Source organism: Chiloscyllium plagiosum, unplaced genomic scaffold, assembly GCF_037043375.1.
Source record: "Chiloscyllium plagiosum isolate Xiang-an unplaced genomic scaffold, Cpla_swu_hap1 HiC_scaffold_22, whole genome shotgun sequence".
Taxonomy (NCBI): Eukaryota; Metazoa; Chordata; class Chondrichthyes; order Orectolobiformes; family Hemiscylliidae; genus Chiloscyllium; species Chiloscyllium plagiosum.
In genome coordinates, this window is record NW_028270160.1 from 6,767,262 (window position 1) to 6,784,149 (window position 16,888).

Below are 16,888 nucleotides of genomic sequence, written 5' to 3' on the forward strand. Positions count from 1 at the left end.
AACCTGGGCAATTTAGCACCAGTTTAAGAACATCAAACTTTGTCATAAAATGATAATAAATATCAACTTTCTCTTGTTGCTTCTCAATTGGAAGGACATTCTGGCTATTGAGGGAGTGCAGCGTAGTTTCACAAGGTCAATTCCCAGAATGGCAGGACTATGATATGTTGAAAGATTGGAGCGACTGGGCTTGTATACCCTTGAGTTTAGAAGAATGAGAGGGGATATGTTTGAGACGTATAAGATTATTAAAGGATTGGACACTTTGGAGGCAGGAAACATGGTTCCACTGATAGGCGAGTCCAGAACCAGAAGACACAGTTTAAAAATAAGGGGTAGGCCATTTAGAACAGAGTTGAGGAGAAACTTCTTCACCCAGAGAATGGTGGGTATGTGGAATGCTCTGCCCCAGAAGGCAGTGGAGGCCAAGTCTCTGGATACTTTCAAGAAAGAGTTGGAAAGAGCTCTTAAAGATAGTGGAATCGAGGGTTATGGGGATAAGGTAGGAACAGGATACTGATTGAGGATGATCAGCCATGATCACAATGAATGGTTGTGCTGGCTCGAAGGGCCAAATGGCCTATTCCTGTACCTATTTTCTATTGTCCATTCCTCTTATACTACCTTATTGGTTACAGAAGCAAAACAAATAGGCTGGAAAGGTTGGGACTTTTTTTCACTGGAGCGTAGGAGGCCAAGGGGTGACCTTATGGAAGTTTATAAAATCATGAGGTGCATGGATGGGGTAAATAGACATGGTGTATTCCCCAGGGTAGGGGAGTTCAAAACTAAGCAGCATATTTTTAAGGTGAGAGGAGAAAGATTTAAAAAGACCATGAGGGGCAACTTCATTTCTTACACAGAGAATGGTTTGCGTAAGGAATGAACTGCCAGAGAAAGTGGGGGATGAAGGTACAGTTATAACATTTAAAAGACATTTGGATAAATCCATGGATAGGAAAGGTTTGGTAGGATATGGACCAGGAGCAGGCAGGTGGGACTGGTTTAGCTTGGAATGATGCTCAGCCTGGGCAGGTTGGACCGAAGGGTCTGGTTCTGTGCTGTATGACTCTATGACTGTATAAGAGATTTGAAATTTGAAATGTACAAAGTTAAAAATCACACGACACCAGGTTATAGTTCAACAGGTTTATCGTAGTCCAACAGTAACTACCTGACAAAGGAGCAGCGCTCCAAAAGCTAGTGCTTCCAAATAAACCTGTTGAACTATAACCTGGTGTTGTGTGATTTTTAACTTCGTACACCCCAGTCCAACACCGGCTCCTTCACATCATGGCTATAAATAGAAGTAGTGTTGGAAAGATATCAAGTCCATCAGCTAAAGAACAACAAACGATTGCATTTCGTGGCACCTTTCAGACCTCCTGGTTCTTCCGAAAGCACCCTCATTTTTGTAAAAAAGAAGTTGCATACTTGTTGTTGTGATGTAGGAAGTGTGGCTGCAGTTTATGGCCAGTTAAATCCCACAGATAGCAATGTGACATTGATCAGATCATGAATTTCTTTGAAACTGAGTGAGGCGGGTCACTCCCCTCCCCTTTCCCAAACAGTGCTCTGGAATCTCTCCCACACACCTGACAGGGCAGGCAGAGTTTCGGTGGAAAGTATCATCTGACTGAAAGATGAGTTGATGTTTTTGCTGTAAACCTAACAGGCAATGCTAGATGACAGGTTAAATTTAAGACATTAACTCGTCTTTTCTGCGACCAGTCTACATACTAGGAGCAGAAATAGACCATTTGCTTTCTCAATCCTGTTTCACCATTTGATATGGTTGGTTCGATTCTGGCTTCAAATCTATGTCACTCGTGCTGATGTTCTCCACCTCCTTTCTTGGTCAAGGATCTACCTGCCTCGGTCTTAACCAGATCCAATGATCCCGTCTCCCGTGTTCTACAGACTCTCAACCTTGAGAGACAGAGAACATTTCTCCCCATCACTGTCTGAAATGGAAGACTCCCTTATTTTTAAACTGCGTCCCTAATTCCAAAACAAATATCAAAAGGTGTGCAGGTTAGGTGGATTAGCCATGCTAAATTGTCCATAGTGTTCAGGGATGTGTAGGCTATGTGTATTAGTCAGGGGTAAATGTAGAGTAATAGGGTAGGGGAATGGGCCTGGGAGGGTTATGCTTCAGAGGGTTGGTGTGGACTTGTTGGGCCGAAGGGCCTGTTTCCACACCGTAAGGATTCTAAAACAAACACACAAAGTGCTGGAGAAACTCAGTAGGTCCAAAGGCATCAGTGCAGAAAGAAACAGAGTTAACGTTTCAAGTGCAGTAGAACTCCTCTTCAGAACTGAAAGGTGTTTGAAAAATCAATTTTTTAAAAATATACTTTTGACAGACACAGTGAAGGAGGAGCAAGGCAGCAGATGGTGGAGAGTGACTCCAGACCCACAGCATTGCTTCTTAACTGCCTTCTGGAAGAAAGTGAGGACTGCAGATGCTGGAGATCAGAGCTGAAAATGTGTTGCTGGAAAAGTGCAGCAGGTCAGGCAGCCTCCAAGGAGCAGGGGAATCGACGTTTCAGCCTTCAGGACAATAAATGTTGGTCCCATTGGTGATGTCCACATGCAAGAAATGAAAAAGCTGGTGGACAGGCCCAGTGTAAAACATAACCGAGTTGTTAATGGTAGTGAAAGAGATAAAGAAATATAAAATGGGTGTAAATTAAGGAGTGAAATGGTGAGAATGGGACCTCTCTACTAAGAGGAGAAAGTGAGGTCTGCAGATGCTGGAGATCAGAGATGGAAATGTGTTGCTGGAAAAACGCAGCAGGTCAGGCAGCATCTAGGGAACAGGAGAATCGACGTTTCGGGCATTAGCCTGAAGAAGGGCTAATGCCCGAAACGTCGATTCTCCTCTCTACTAAGAGCAAAGTAAACAAGACCAAGCTGTGAGGGTCAGAGAATCTAAGGAAAATGGAGAACAGACAGAATGTGGTCAGTTATACAATTCAATAAAGACTTCAAGTCACCTAATTCTAGTGCCTCCCACAAAAGGGTGACATGCCATAAGCATCTACCCCTTCAAGGCCCCTCAGGATGTAGTTCTGAGGAAGGGTCAACAGAATGTTAACTCTGATTTGTCTCCACAGGTGCTGCCAGACCTGCTGAGCTTTTCCAGCACCTTCCGTTCTTGTCTCTGATTTACAGTATCCAGTTCTTTCAGTTTTTATTTAGTATTCCCCTCAGAATCTTGTATGTTTCAATAAAATCACTTCAGAGTTTTCTACACTCCAATGGATAAAAGCTCAGTGGCCTGACTAGCCTATCCTTTCTCGTTGAGTGAGCCCTTTCCAGAAGCTGATTGACCTTGTACATTTGTCCAGCATGTACCACCCACCCCCTTCCTGTGACCACCCCCTGCCCCCAGTGTAACAGAGCCTGTGGTAACCTGATCGGTCTGTACAGCATCCTACAGACTCACCCTGCAAGGGGGTAGAGAGTCATCCTCATCTATAAGGGACCGCTGATGATGACGATGACGGGTCCACCATTTTCAATCTCACTTCAGATTTCCAGCAGGACCTTATCGGGACATTTGTTTTGAACATTTTAAATTTGTAAGTGGAAAGAACAAACTAAAAGAAGTGCAAAAGGAATCTTGTAGTGCTACCTCTAAATCAGGAGGCCTGGGTTCAAGACCCACCCGCTCCAGAGGTGTTTTTTATATAGATTAGATTCCCTACAGTATGGAAACAGGCCCTTCAGCCCAACAAGTCCACACCAACCCTCTGAAGAGAAACCCACCCAGACCCATTTCCCCTGAATGATGCACCTAACACTATGGGCAATTCACCTGAACTGCACATCTTTGGACTGTGGGAGGAAACTGGAGCACCCGGAGGAAACCCACGCAGACACTGGGAGAATGTGCAAACTCCACACACAGTCACCCGAGGCTTGAATCGAACCTGGGTCCCTGGCACTGTAAGGTATCAGGGCTAACTACTGAGCCAACCATGCTGCCATAAATGTGTTCAGTGATTTCTCTGAATGGGTGGATTAGAAAATATCTGGAAGTTTCCAGAGCTACGGAGGAGGGCGCCACCTGAATGCAGCCTGCCCCAGCCTCGCTTTACAATGTCAAGAGTGTGGCCCCGAAACACCAGCTTTCGCCATCTCCTACAAACTGATCATTACCATGGCAACAGAGCTCTGGGAGGGCCAGCTTATCATATCCCAACCCCTGCCAAACAGGTTCGGGGAGCTGGGTATTTTGTTTAAAAACAAAATCAACATCAACGAAGGAAAGTTGGCAGTTGGATAACCCGCCGTCTAAACCAAACTGTGGCCTCTGGAGTCTAATAACTGGTGGTTTCAAACAGCATTAAGAACATTGGCTGCCAAAGTACGCCATGTGGAACTCTGCCAGTAATCCACAGAATCAATATGGCACGGCAGGAGGCCATTCAACCCTTCACAGCTGTGCCAGCTTTCTCAAGCTCATGGGTTTGAGTGCAATTGTCACCAACTGAGTAGCTCAGACTCCCGTTTGGCAGTTCAGCTCCCTCCACAGAGATACGGTAATCAAAGCTGGTGCTACAGTGTTGGAGGGGATGTCTTTACACAGCAGCCCCAAGAGGCCTATGACCTAGTCCAGCACCTAACCACTAGGATTACACTGTGGAAATTAGTCCATTCTCTCCATCCTAATTTCCTCTATCTGTCATCGCACAAGATGCTCAACCAGAGGGAATCTCTAAGTTAGCACAAGTTCTGGTGAATACAACGACAAATAACTTCAACTTCTTCTTTGGGGGTGGCTCAGAGGTGAGGTATTTCTTCTCTGACAGGAGCAAATCAGGGGGCTGTTGGGGCTGGGTCATTAAATTTATCGAAGGCTGAGGTAGGCACATGTTTATACAGTAAAGGAATCGATCACATTTCCTCCTTGCTGCTATGAAGAGTTCTGATGAAGAGTTGTGGGCTTTTTTTTTTAGATTAGATTACTTACAGTGTGGAAACAGGCCCTTCGGCCCAACAAGTCCACACCAACCCGCTGAAGCGCACCCACCCAGACCCATCCCCTACATTTACCGCTGCACCTAACACTACGGGCAATTTTTAGCATGGCCAATTCACCTAACCTGCACATTTTTGGACTGTGGGAGGAAACCGGAGCACCCGGAGGAAACCCACGCAGACACGGGGAGAATGTGCAAACTCCACACAGTCAGTCACCTGAGGCAGGAATTGAACCCGGGTCTCTGGCGCTGTGAGGCAGCAGTGCTAACCACTGTGCCACCGTGCCGCTTGAAACGTTAGCTCTGTTTTCTCCACAGATACTGCCGGACCTGCTAAGTTTCCCCAGCAATTTATTTCAGATTTCCAATGTCTGCAGCTTTCTGTTTTATTTTAGGGAATCAAGGGTTAAGGGGAAAAGGGAGGAGAGTGCAGATGAGGATTTCTGGTGTGTAGGAGGTGGAGAGGTGACCTGATTGAGGTTTATAAAATAATGAGAGGGATAGATAGAGTGAATGGGAGTCGTTTTTTCCATAGGATGGGAGATTTCAAGACTAGGGGGGCACATTTTTAAGGTGGAGAGGAGAGAGATCAGTTGGCTGGATGGCTGGTTTGCGGTGCAGACTGATCCAACAGCGTGGGTTCAATTCCCGCACCAGCTGAGGTTACCATGAAGGACTCTCTTTTTCAACATCTCCCCTCACCTGAGACATGGTGACCCTCAGGTTAAACCATCAACGGTCGTCTATCAGTAATGAGGGAAGAGGACTATGGTCTGAAAGGAATATGGTGACTTTAAATACTATGGCTTTAATTTCTCAGTTTCAGATTTTCCAGGTTACTTTCTCTCTGATCTGTTTTCCATTTATTCAAGGAATGGGACTAGGCCATTCTGCCCCTTAGACCTGTTCTGATCTGATCTGATCTGATATCTGATCTGTACCTTCATCCACTTCCCATGGTTCTGTAACCTGGAATATCCTTTCCTAAATCCCAACCTTTTCTCTCGCTTTGTTTCTCTTTTGCATCCCTTATCCCTGAAAATGAATCCAGTGCCAACTATCAGCTTTAAAGAAAATTGCTGATTGGGTACAAATTTTAAGCATTGCTAAATGGAAGCATAGAATCCCTGCAATTGGAAGCAGGCCATTCAGCCCATTAGGTCCACAGCAACCTTCTGAAAAGCATCCCACCCTGACCCACCCCATAATTCTGCATTTCCCATGGCTAATCCATCTATCCTTAGACACAACGGGGAAATTTTCCATGATCAATCCATCCTAATCTGCTCAACTCTGGGAGAAAACTGAAGCACCAAGAGGAAACCCACGCAGACACGGTCCACCTATCCACTCCACCCTCTCCTCCCTGACCTATCACCTTCATCCCCTCCCCCACTCACCCATTGTACTCTATGCTACTTTCTCCTCACCCCCACCCTCCTCTACCTCATCTCTCCACGCTTCAGGCTCACTGCCTTTATTCCTGATGAAGGGCTTTTGCCCGAAACGTCGATTTCGAAGCTCCTTGGGATGCTGCCTGAACTGCTCTTCCAGCACCACTAATCCAGAACCACGAGGAGAATGTGCAAACTCCACACAGACAGTCGGCTGAGGCTGGAATCGAACCCGGGTTCCTGGCGCTGTGAGGGTGGAGAAGAAATGTCTCACCTCTGTCTTACAATGTGTGACTCTTATTCTGAGATGATACCCTCTGGTCCTAGATTCTGGTCCTAAACAGGAACCACCTTTTCCACATCAAGGATTTTGACCCCAAAGAAGTGTGTATGTTTTAAGGTCATTTCTTATTTTTCTGTACCCCAACAAGTGCGGGCCCCAATCTACTAAACATAATAAGTGTTTACACAGTCCCTCCATACCAGGAATTAGCCGAGTGAACCTTCTCTGGACTGTTTCCCATACCAGGACATCTTCCCTCCGATAACGGGACCCAAGTCGTTCGCAGTATTCCAGCTGTGCTCTGATGAGAGCTTTGCACAGTTTCAGCAAAACCTTTCTGTTGTAATACACCAGTACCTTTGAAATAAAGGCCATTTGCTCTCTCAATTAGCTGCTCAACTTGGATGCTAGCTTTTTGTGATTGGTGGACTCTCAAATTCAAATGCAGTTCTGAAGGAAAGATCATGGCGGACTATGGCGGCACGGTGACTCAGTGGTTAGCACTGCAGCCTCACAGCGCCAGGGACCCAGGTTCGATTCCAGCCTCAGGCGACTGTCTGTGTGGAGTTTGCACATTCTCCCTGTGTCTGCGTCGGTTTCCTCCGGGTGCTCCGGTTTCCTCCCACAGTCCACAGGTCAGGTGATTTGGCCATTCTAAACTGCCCATAGTGTTCGGTGCATTAGTCAGAGGGAAACGGGTTTGGGTGGGTTACTCTTCGGAGAGTCAGTGTTGACTTGTTGGGCTGAAGGGAATCTAATCTAATCTAATCACTGGACTCAAAACATGAGTTCTGTTTCTCTCTCCACAGCCAAAAAAGTGAAGCTCCTGTGAAGTAAGAGGGTTAAGGGTTAAAGTCATGGGGGACCCAGGGGAGGGGAGGTGGCATATGGAGTGGAAAGAGAATGCTTTACAGGGGATTCCCTTGCTACAGTTGGATAGTAAAGAGTGGATCCAGTTTACAGAGGCCCAGGTACTTGGCTAATGGATGGGGAAGAGGGCTATCATTGTGTCGAGAGAAGGACGAGGTGGGATAATGCCCGATGGTCACAGTCACACCTCTCCAACACGCTGGTCTCAAAGTGAAGCGTTACAAATGATTTGTCAGATCTGATTGCATGAACTGACAATGAGACACAAATGAATTGAAGCACCGTTATCATCTGGATAATTACTTTCCCTCTCTTCACAATTATCCTGGAGTGGAATCAGGTCACCAAATGTAACACACTTTAAACAAAGATAACTGCTGCCATAAAAATTATAAAAGGCGATTTATCCAAGTCTCTCGATGTTAACAATTGTAATGAAACAAGAATAGACAAAATAAACACTAGAAGGATGTTCCCACTGACTGGGGAGTCCAGAAACAAGGGGTTTGGTTTAAGGAGCCAGAGGAGGCCATTGAGGACTGAGACAAGAAGAAATGTCTCCACCCAGAGAGAAGGGAGTCTGTGGAATTCTCCGCCACAGAAAGTGATTGAGACCAAAACATTGAATGTTTTCCGGAAGGAGTTAGATACAGTTCTCAGGGCTAAAGAGATCAAAGGGCCTGGGAAGAAGGTCGAAACGGGACACTGAGTTTGAAGATCAGCCATGATCCTACTGAATGGGAGAGCAGGCTCGAAGGGCCGAACGGCCTACTATTTTCTATGTTCTTAAAATGGGATTGTCATTTTGCCTGACAAATGCAAAAGCATGAACCAGGTTTTGTTGTGCACTATCTTAGTCAAGTTAACCATGTTTACCAGAGGAAATTAATACCTTGCTACACTGGCTAAAATAAAATGTTAGGATTTAACTTCCTGTGACATGATACCTCCTTCTTGCCCACTCAATGCAGAGACAGTTTGACAGTTCACAAACCTGGGTATAGTCACTGTGATCCCATTGCCCCGCAGTCAAATTCACAAACCCCTCCACATTACTTCTTCGGTAAACCTGTACCAGCTCTCAGACAAAGTAATACGCAGTTCTCCCACAGTCTCATCCTCCCTCACCACCTTCCTCCACTACCCCGCAAACTCTTCCTACAAATACACATCAGTCTGTGTTCAAAAACATATTATTACTGAATCTGTCATATTGTCAACACACACCGTTCTTACAGAAAATAAAGTAATGCTTCATCATAATTCAGCAAGGTCAACTTCCCCTGCGGTTGGAAAAGAGTAGAAAGCCTGTTTTCACAGCCGGAGAACAAAATCACATTGTCTGCGATCGTGGATTCCAAAGCCACTCACTGCTGTAGTTTTGCCAGTCGATAATTTCAATTGTAAAACGAAAACAGGCATTCTGCCGTCATCCATTAAAAGTGGTATTTGCAGCATTCTGCTTTTTGTGAAATAAAAAAAACGCTCAATCCTTTGAGTACAGCAGTTGGGACATTATATTGAGGTTGTACAGGACATTGGTGAGGCCTCTTCTGGAACACTGTGTCCCGTTCTGGTCACCCAGTTACAGGAAGGATGTTACTATGCTGGAGAGAGTTCAGAAGAGATTTATCAGGATGTTGCAGGGTATCGAAGGTTGAGTTATAAAGAGAGGCTTGATAGATTGGGACCGTTTTCATTGGAGTGTAAGAGGTTGAGAGGCGACCTGTTAGAAGTTTATAAAATAATGAGAGGTGTAGATAGAGTTTATGGTAGTGGCCTTTTCCCAAAGGTGGGGGATTTCAAGAGTAGGGGGCACATTTTTAAAGTTGAGAGGAGAGAGAGATTTAAAAAACACAAAAGAGGCAAAGTTTTTACACAGAGGGTGGTTCGCGGAAGGAATGAATTTCCTAAGGAAGTGGTGGATGTGGGTACAATATGTTTAAAAACAATTGGCTTGATAGATCAATAGGAAAGATTTAGAGGAATATGGGCCAGGAGCAGGCAGGTGGGACTAGTTGGGATTATGTTCAGCATGGACTGGTTGGGCCGAAGGGTCTGTTTCCGTGCTCTATAACTCTATGAAAAGAAGTATTAAGAAGGTGTTTGGTATGCTTTCCTTTATTAGTCAGAGTATTGCGTACAGGAGTTGGGAGGTCATGTTGCGGCTGTACAGGACATTGGTTAGGCCACTGTTGGAATATTGTGTGCAATTCTGGTCTCCTTCCTATCGGAAAGATGTTGTGAAACTTGAAAGGGTTCAGAAAAGCATGTTTCCAGGGTTGGAGGATTTGAGTTGGAGGGAGAGGGTGAACAGGCTGGGGCTGTTTTCCTGGAGCGTCGGAGGCTGAGGGTTGACCTTATACCGGTTTATAAAACCATGAGGGGCATAGATAGGGTAAATAGACAAAGTATTTTCCCTGGGGTGGGGGAGTCCAGAACTAGAGGGCATAGGTTTAGGCTGAGAGGGAAAAGATATAAAAGAGACCTAATGGGCAGCTTTTTCACGCAGAGGATAGTACGTGTATGGAATGAGCTGCCAGAGGAAGTGGTGGAGGCTACTACAATTCAAACATTCAAAAGGCATCTGGATGGGTATATACGGGCGGCACGGTGGCTCAGTGGTTAGCATTGCTGCCTCACAGCACTAGGGATCCGGGTTTGATTCCAGACTCGGGTGACTGTCTGTGTGGAGTTTGCACATTCTCCCTGTGTCTGCGTGGGTTTCCTCCTGGTGCTCTGGTTTCCTTCCACAGTCCAAAGATGTGCAGGGCAGGTGAATATGCCATTCTAAATTGCCTATAGCAGTAGGTGCATTAGTCAGAGGTACATACAGGGTAGGTGAATGGGTCTGGCTGGGTTATTCTTCGAAGGGTCAGTGTGGACTTGTTGGGCCAAAGGGCCTGTTTCCATACTGTAGGGAATCTAATCTAATCTAGTGAATTTGGAGGGATATGGGCCGGGTGCTGGCAGGTGGGACTAGATTGGGTTGGGATAACTGATCGGCCTGGACAGGTTGGACCGAGGGGTCTGTTTCCATGCTGTACATCTCTATAACTCTATGATTACTGAAGCAGTAAGTCCTGTAAGTGAATTATATTTTTTGACAGCAAGGTAGCAACCTCAGAGTGATGTTGCGAAGTCTGAATCCATCTCAATACCAAACCCCATCCCCTAACTGGAGGATTTGCCTCCTCTTTATGTATCCATTTCTATATTTGCATGTTAACGCACATGCAAAACACATCCAAATCAACATATCCATATGCAGCACTGTTAACATCACAGAAGGTCCCTTTAGAGTTTCACAGTTTTGACACCAGGTCACACAAGGGGATATGTGGACAGGTGACCAACTGCTCGGTGAAAGCAATAGATCGTAAGGAGGAGGAGAAAGAGAATGAAGAAAAGAGAAAAGAGATGCAGTGAGATTTCAGGTGGGACTTGCAGAGTTTCAGACCTGAAGGTTCAGGGACCAATGTTTTTTTAATTAATTCATTCACAGGATATGGGTATCACTGGTTTGTTCAGCATTTACTGCCCATCGCTAATTGTTAAGAGCAACCACGTCTATTGAACTTGGCTTCCAGCATCTGCAGTCCTTCCTGTCTCCTAGCAATATAGTCAAGTAATTAGAATCCCTACTGTATGAAACAGGCCCTTCGGCCCAACAAGTCCACGCCAACCCTCCAAAGAGTATCCCACCCAAACCCATTCCCCTACATCTGCCCCTGAGTCATGCACCTAACCTACATATCCCTGAACACTATGGGTGACCCAGCATGGCCAATCCACCCTAACCTGCACATCTTTGGATTGTGGGAGGAAACTGGGGCACCCGGAGGAAACCCACACAGACACGTGGAAAATGGAGGCTGGTGCAATTACAACATTTAAAATATATTTGATAGTTACATGAATAATAAAGGTTTAGAAGGATATGGGTCAAATACAGGTAAATGGGACTAGTTCAGTTCAGGAGACTTGGTCGACTTGGTGGGCCAGTTTCCTGCTGTCTGACTCTATAAGCTCTACCAGCCCTGATTACTGATCGATTGATTCCGATTGGCGCAAGTCAGGAGTTTGATGGAATACTCCCCACTTGTCCAGATGGGTGCAGCTCCAACACTCAGAAAGCTTGACACCATCCAAGACAAAGCAGCCCACTTGATTGGTGCCACATCCACAAGCATCCACTCCCTCCATCACTGATGCTCACCAGCCTCTATCACATCCTCTGGCAGTTTATTTCATGCATGCACCACCCTCTGTGTAAAACAAAGTTGCCCCTAAGGTCCCTTTTAAAACTTTCCCCTCTCACCTTCAACCTATGCCTTCTAGGTTTGGACTCCTCCTACCCTGGGGAAAAGTTGTTGGCTATTTACCCTATCCATGCCCCTCATGATTTTATAAACCTGTACAAAGGCGTGTACTATCTACAAGGTTCACTGCAGAGATTCACCAAAGATCCTCAGACAGCACCTTCTAAACCCGCGGCTACTTCCATCTAGAAGGACAAGGGCAGCAGATATAGAGGAAACCCACCCCCTGCAAGCCACTCACCATCCCAACTTGGAAATATATTGCCGTTCCTTCACTTGGGTCATAGTCCTGGAATTGCCTCCCTACGGGCATTGTGGGTCAACCCATAGCGCATGGACTGCAACGGTTCAAGAAGGCAGCTCACCCCCACCTTCTGAAGGGTTAACTAGGGCCCGCCAATAAATGCTGGGCTCAGCCAGAGACATCCATGTCCCATAAATGAATAAAAAATTAAGAAACACGGTGCCATGTTATGGTGACGAGTGCTACACATTGTCGATGGGGTTGCATTCATCACACACGTCTGGGATGGAGTGACAAGTATTTCACACTAGAGCTGGGCATCACGTCTAGTAATGTCGGTAGGGACACAGGTTTTCTCTCTATTGAACAGGGCGTTTCATCCTATAATCTCTTGCAACCTCCTGCACAACCTGACAGATTCAGTGTGTTGGCAGGTAAACATTGAGGCGAATGAGCCTTTCAGACAATAAACTGCCCATGTTAAGAAAACAGCAGTGTTTTTATTGAATGTTTTGCCAAAGATTTGCAAGAGAATTTTATTTGACTTTCCCACACATTAAGAGATGATAAACCTGATACTTACAGATTAACATTGATCTGGCACTTGCTCAGTTGTTGCTCTCCCTTTTATAATCCCATCGACAGAAACAGATGGCCAGCATGTACAATTTTTTTCTGTTGTTGCCAACTTTCTAGCCATGTACCATATTGCTGTGCCAGTAATTTGTGCCATGGAGCTGGGTGGAGCCACCTTGTTTGCCCACACATCAGGAACGCAAATCAGCCAGAGACACTGCACATGAAATCTTTGTTTGAAAGTGAATCCAAGGATGGTGTTTGGTTTCCTCAATGCCCCTTGATTTGCCAATGACGCTTCTACCCTGCAGTTCCTACCGAGATTTCAACCACTGGTTCACAAATTTAAACGAGGAAAGATGTGGGTGGCTCAGTGGTTAGCACCTCTGCCTCACAGCGCCAGGGACCCGGGTTCAATTCCCGGGATTAGTCAAGTTTAGAAAACATTGTCCTGTAGTCTGCAGGCTAAATGGGGTTACGTTAAAAATCATACAACACCAGATTATAATCCAACAGGTTTATGTGGAAGTAGAAGATTTTGGAGCATTGCTCCCTCATCAGGAAGCTTGTACTTGGACTATAACCTGGTGTTGTGTGATTTTTAAACTTTGTCCACCCCAGTCCAACACTGGACCTCCACATCCTAAATGGAGTTAGCCATGGGGTAAAAGTCTTGTTCTTTTGTTTTCCCCAGGCTTAGGTAGGGGAAACGAAATGATGAAAGAATTGGGCATGGAATGTGGACAAGTATATGAAAATACAGCCGGTGTTTAGCATTCAGCTGAAAAGACTTCTGGCGCTTCCTACAAACTCGAACTCTGTGTAGACCTGACAAGACTGGTGTATTTCTAACGATTAAATAAAATCAACTTTTCTCTACAACATGATTCAGCTCGGCTATAAGCTAATTGACTGACAGAATTGGCACAATGGACTGAAAGGTCTACTCCTGTTTCGGTTCTGTCACACTCAAAATTGGTGTTGAACTTCAAAAGTATTTATAAACCAACTCATAATCAGAGCAAACGTGTCCACGTGCAGTTAAACTTGCTTCTATAAGAACTGTGATTACTTAATGATAAGAAAACTTTGTCACTTTAAAGAGGGACACCTTAACAGCAACATACAACATAACACTGAACACCAGGAGGAGGTACTTATACTGATTATGCATGATCTCATCTCAAAACATCTTAAAACAATTATTATGTAGACAAGCATAGTAGCTATTCTGCACAAAGAAACCACAAGCAGCAATGCATTGAATGATCAGTTAATCGCTTTCAGCAGCAATATTTTAATGAGGAACGTTGGAAGAATTTAACTTTCCTTCTCTGATTGGTGCTCTGGGATCACTAATATCAGCCTGAACCACGAAAACATACAGGCTTGCTTTCAGGAATTACTATTTCCAAATTCCCAGTTTAGATTAACTGCTAATTAAACTATTAGCCCATCCCCATTACACTCGGGCATGTCAAAAATACAAGAAAGGATTAAGACAGAAAATGGAGAACTGCAGTCCAGACATCCCAAGATCAGGAGAAGGAACAGTTTTAGAATGTAGTACTAAAGGCAAAGTCACATGACACCAGGTTATAGTTCAACAGGTTTATTTGAAATCACAAGCTTTAGGAGGAGTGCCTCCACTGCATAGGGGTTGGAATATAATCATACAATCCGTACAGTAAGGAAGCAGGCCATTTGGCCCACCAAAGGGGAAAGTGAGGTCTGCAGATGCTGGAGATCAGAGCTGGAAATGTGTTGCTGGAAAAGCGCAGCAGGTCAGGCAGCATCCAGGGAACAGGAGAATCAACGTTTCGGGCATAAGCCCTTCTTCAGGATTCCTGAATTCCTGAAGAAGGGCTTATGCCCGAAACGTCGATTCTCCTGTTCCCTGGATGCTGCCTGACCTGCTGCGCTTTTCCAGCAACACATTTCCACCACCAAAGGGGAAGCACGGTGGCTCAGTGGTTAGCACTGCTGCATCACCGCGCCAGGCACCCAGGTTCGAACCTCAAAGCTGTGGATGCTCAGCTGAATGATAGAGACTTTGGGATGTGTGCATTCAGGGGTAAAGAGGTAGGGCAGATATTTAAATGGAGTTGTTGTAAACATTCTATAAGTATCTTATTGGCCATACAGACTCAGGGCACATATGGTCTGCTGCTATTTATATACATTTCATCTGTAGAGCACCTTTCATAACCAAAGGGCATTCTGAGAGCACCATATGCAGTTAAGTACTCCCCTTGTATTGATGATGTGGAGGAGCCGGTATTGGACTGGGATGGACAAAGTTAAAAATCACAACACCAGGTTATAGTCCAACAGGTTTATTTGGAAGCACTAGCTTTCGGAGTGTTGCTCCTTAACCACTATGACCCGGTGTTGTGTGATTTTTAACTGTTGTATTGAGGTAACGTGGCACCCAAATGGCAATGTGATAATGACCAGATAATCTGATCACCAGGTCTTTAGGGAAAACTCCCTCGTTCCTGTTGAAACCTGCCATGGTTTCTTCAGTCTGTCTGGGAGGGCAGGCAGTAATACAGTTCAACATGTCTCACGCAAACGTCGGTACCCCTGACAGTGCCTTGGCACCTGGGTTTCAGTCTCGACTTTGACGTCCTGCAGAGATACTTGAACCCACAATTCCATGACTCAGGAGTGTGAGAGTCACCCACTGTGCCCCAGCTGAGACACACACGTGTAGGAGAGGCAGTCAACTCAAACCGATCTCTTCAGATTTGTTGAATATTAACCAGCACCTCCCAACCAGCAAACATCTCAGCAATAAACAAATCTCTCACTGACTTAAAGGAGGGGTGCAGCAATTGACAATGTTTGCAAACCGTAAGGATGGGCGGGTCAGACCACCTTAAACACAGCTCCCCACCCCCACCCCAGACCAAAGGCCAATAAAAATGTGGCGTTTTACTGAAACTGACATCAGAACAGATCCGTTCACTTTTATAGGAAACATTACCCAGAAATGGAAAGCAAGGCCTTTCCCTTTACCTCTGGGATTGCAGTCTACCTTAAACGTGCCAAACACATCATTAATAACGAAAATCCCATTTACTCGCTGGCTTCGTGTTTTATGTATTAAGTTATGACCAGCAAAAACAAAACACTTGGAGCTGGAATAAAAACCTTTGAATCCAACTCAGCAGAAACTCTCGACAGACAGAGAGAAAAAAAATGTTTCCTTTTTGTTTAAACCAACCTAAGGAGGAGTTTATTCAGTACCTCTGGAAATCCCTCTCTCTCTCTCTCCGATGTTAAGGACCCTTGTACCATGGGGCCTGAGGTATGATCTTCAAGCAAAGCTGCCCCTCAGATTACACACTCAGCAATTACAGACTCCATTCCGACAGAAATAAACTGAGCTTTTTACACAGAGAGAGAGAGAGAGCAATCTACGTCTGTCCAACAAGATGAGTAAGTTTGACTAATGCACATGGTTTGTTAAACAGCTGTTCCTCCCCAGTTCCAGAATGATTGTCAATCTCTCTCTCTTTTACACACACATTTCAGGGCCTGGAGGGAGAGCTGCACAGTTTCACAATACAGACAAAACAAAACATCCACACTCACCGTCTATATTCCCACTCTTACCCCTCCCGCCCACTTCGGGCTGCGATACAACGAGGAGCTGGGAATCAGTTGAAATTCCTCTCTCTGCCGTGTTCCCCTCTGTGTACCCCTGTACACTTACTCCAACCCAGTATGTTCCTGTTTGATACAGATATATCTCTGCACACACAGGGAGGAAAAAAAGGGGGCCGATGATAAACGCGTACAAGTTCCTTTCGCAGCTGTCAGTAACAGGGTTTCTCTGTCAGAGTCCAACCCCCTTTCCTCTGGAAGGGGAGGGATATTGGAGAAACCCAACAGCTGTTGCCTTGAGAAATTCAAACTTCTCGGCATCTGCGTATCCTTAAAACTGCTGGAGCCCTGAAATCTGTAAAATCGCTCTGCTTTGGCTCAGTTGTTGAATCTCTCTGTTTCACTTTTGAGACTAGGCACCTCAGCGTTGAAGAGTTCCCACATTTTGGAAACATTTTAAAAAGAAAGACTGTTGTCTTCGTTCTCAAACGGAGGTGGGAGTTACACGATTCTTTTCAAACAATAAATAAATACATTTCATTTATTTTAAAAACCCGAAAGGAGTGCGGATGCTGTAAATCAGAAACAAGTCCAGA

General features: G+C 45.2%; 1 protein-coding gene across 1 annotated transcript in view; it reads right to left on the reverse strand.

Annotated features, from left to right (window-relative positions):
* lzts2a (leucine zipper, putative tumor suppressor 2a) overlaps nt 1-16,486 on the reverse strand; it is a 207,360-nt gene extending 190,874 nt beyond the window's left edge. Inside the window, exon 1 of the mRNA XM_043713070.2 lies at nt 16,281-16,486. The gene's annotated coding sequence lies outside the window, so the exon portion shown is untranslated. The remainder of the gene's footprint in view (nt 1-16,280) is intronic.
* Nucleotides 16,487-16,888: the final 402 nt, after the last annotated feature.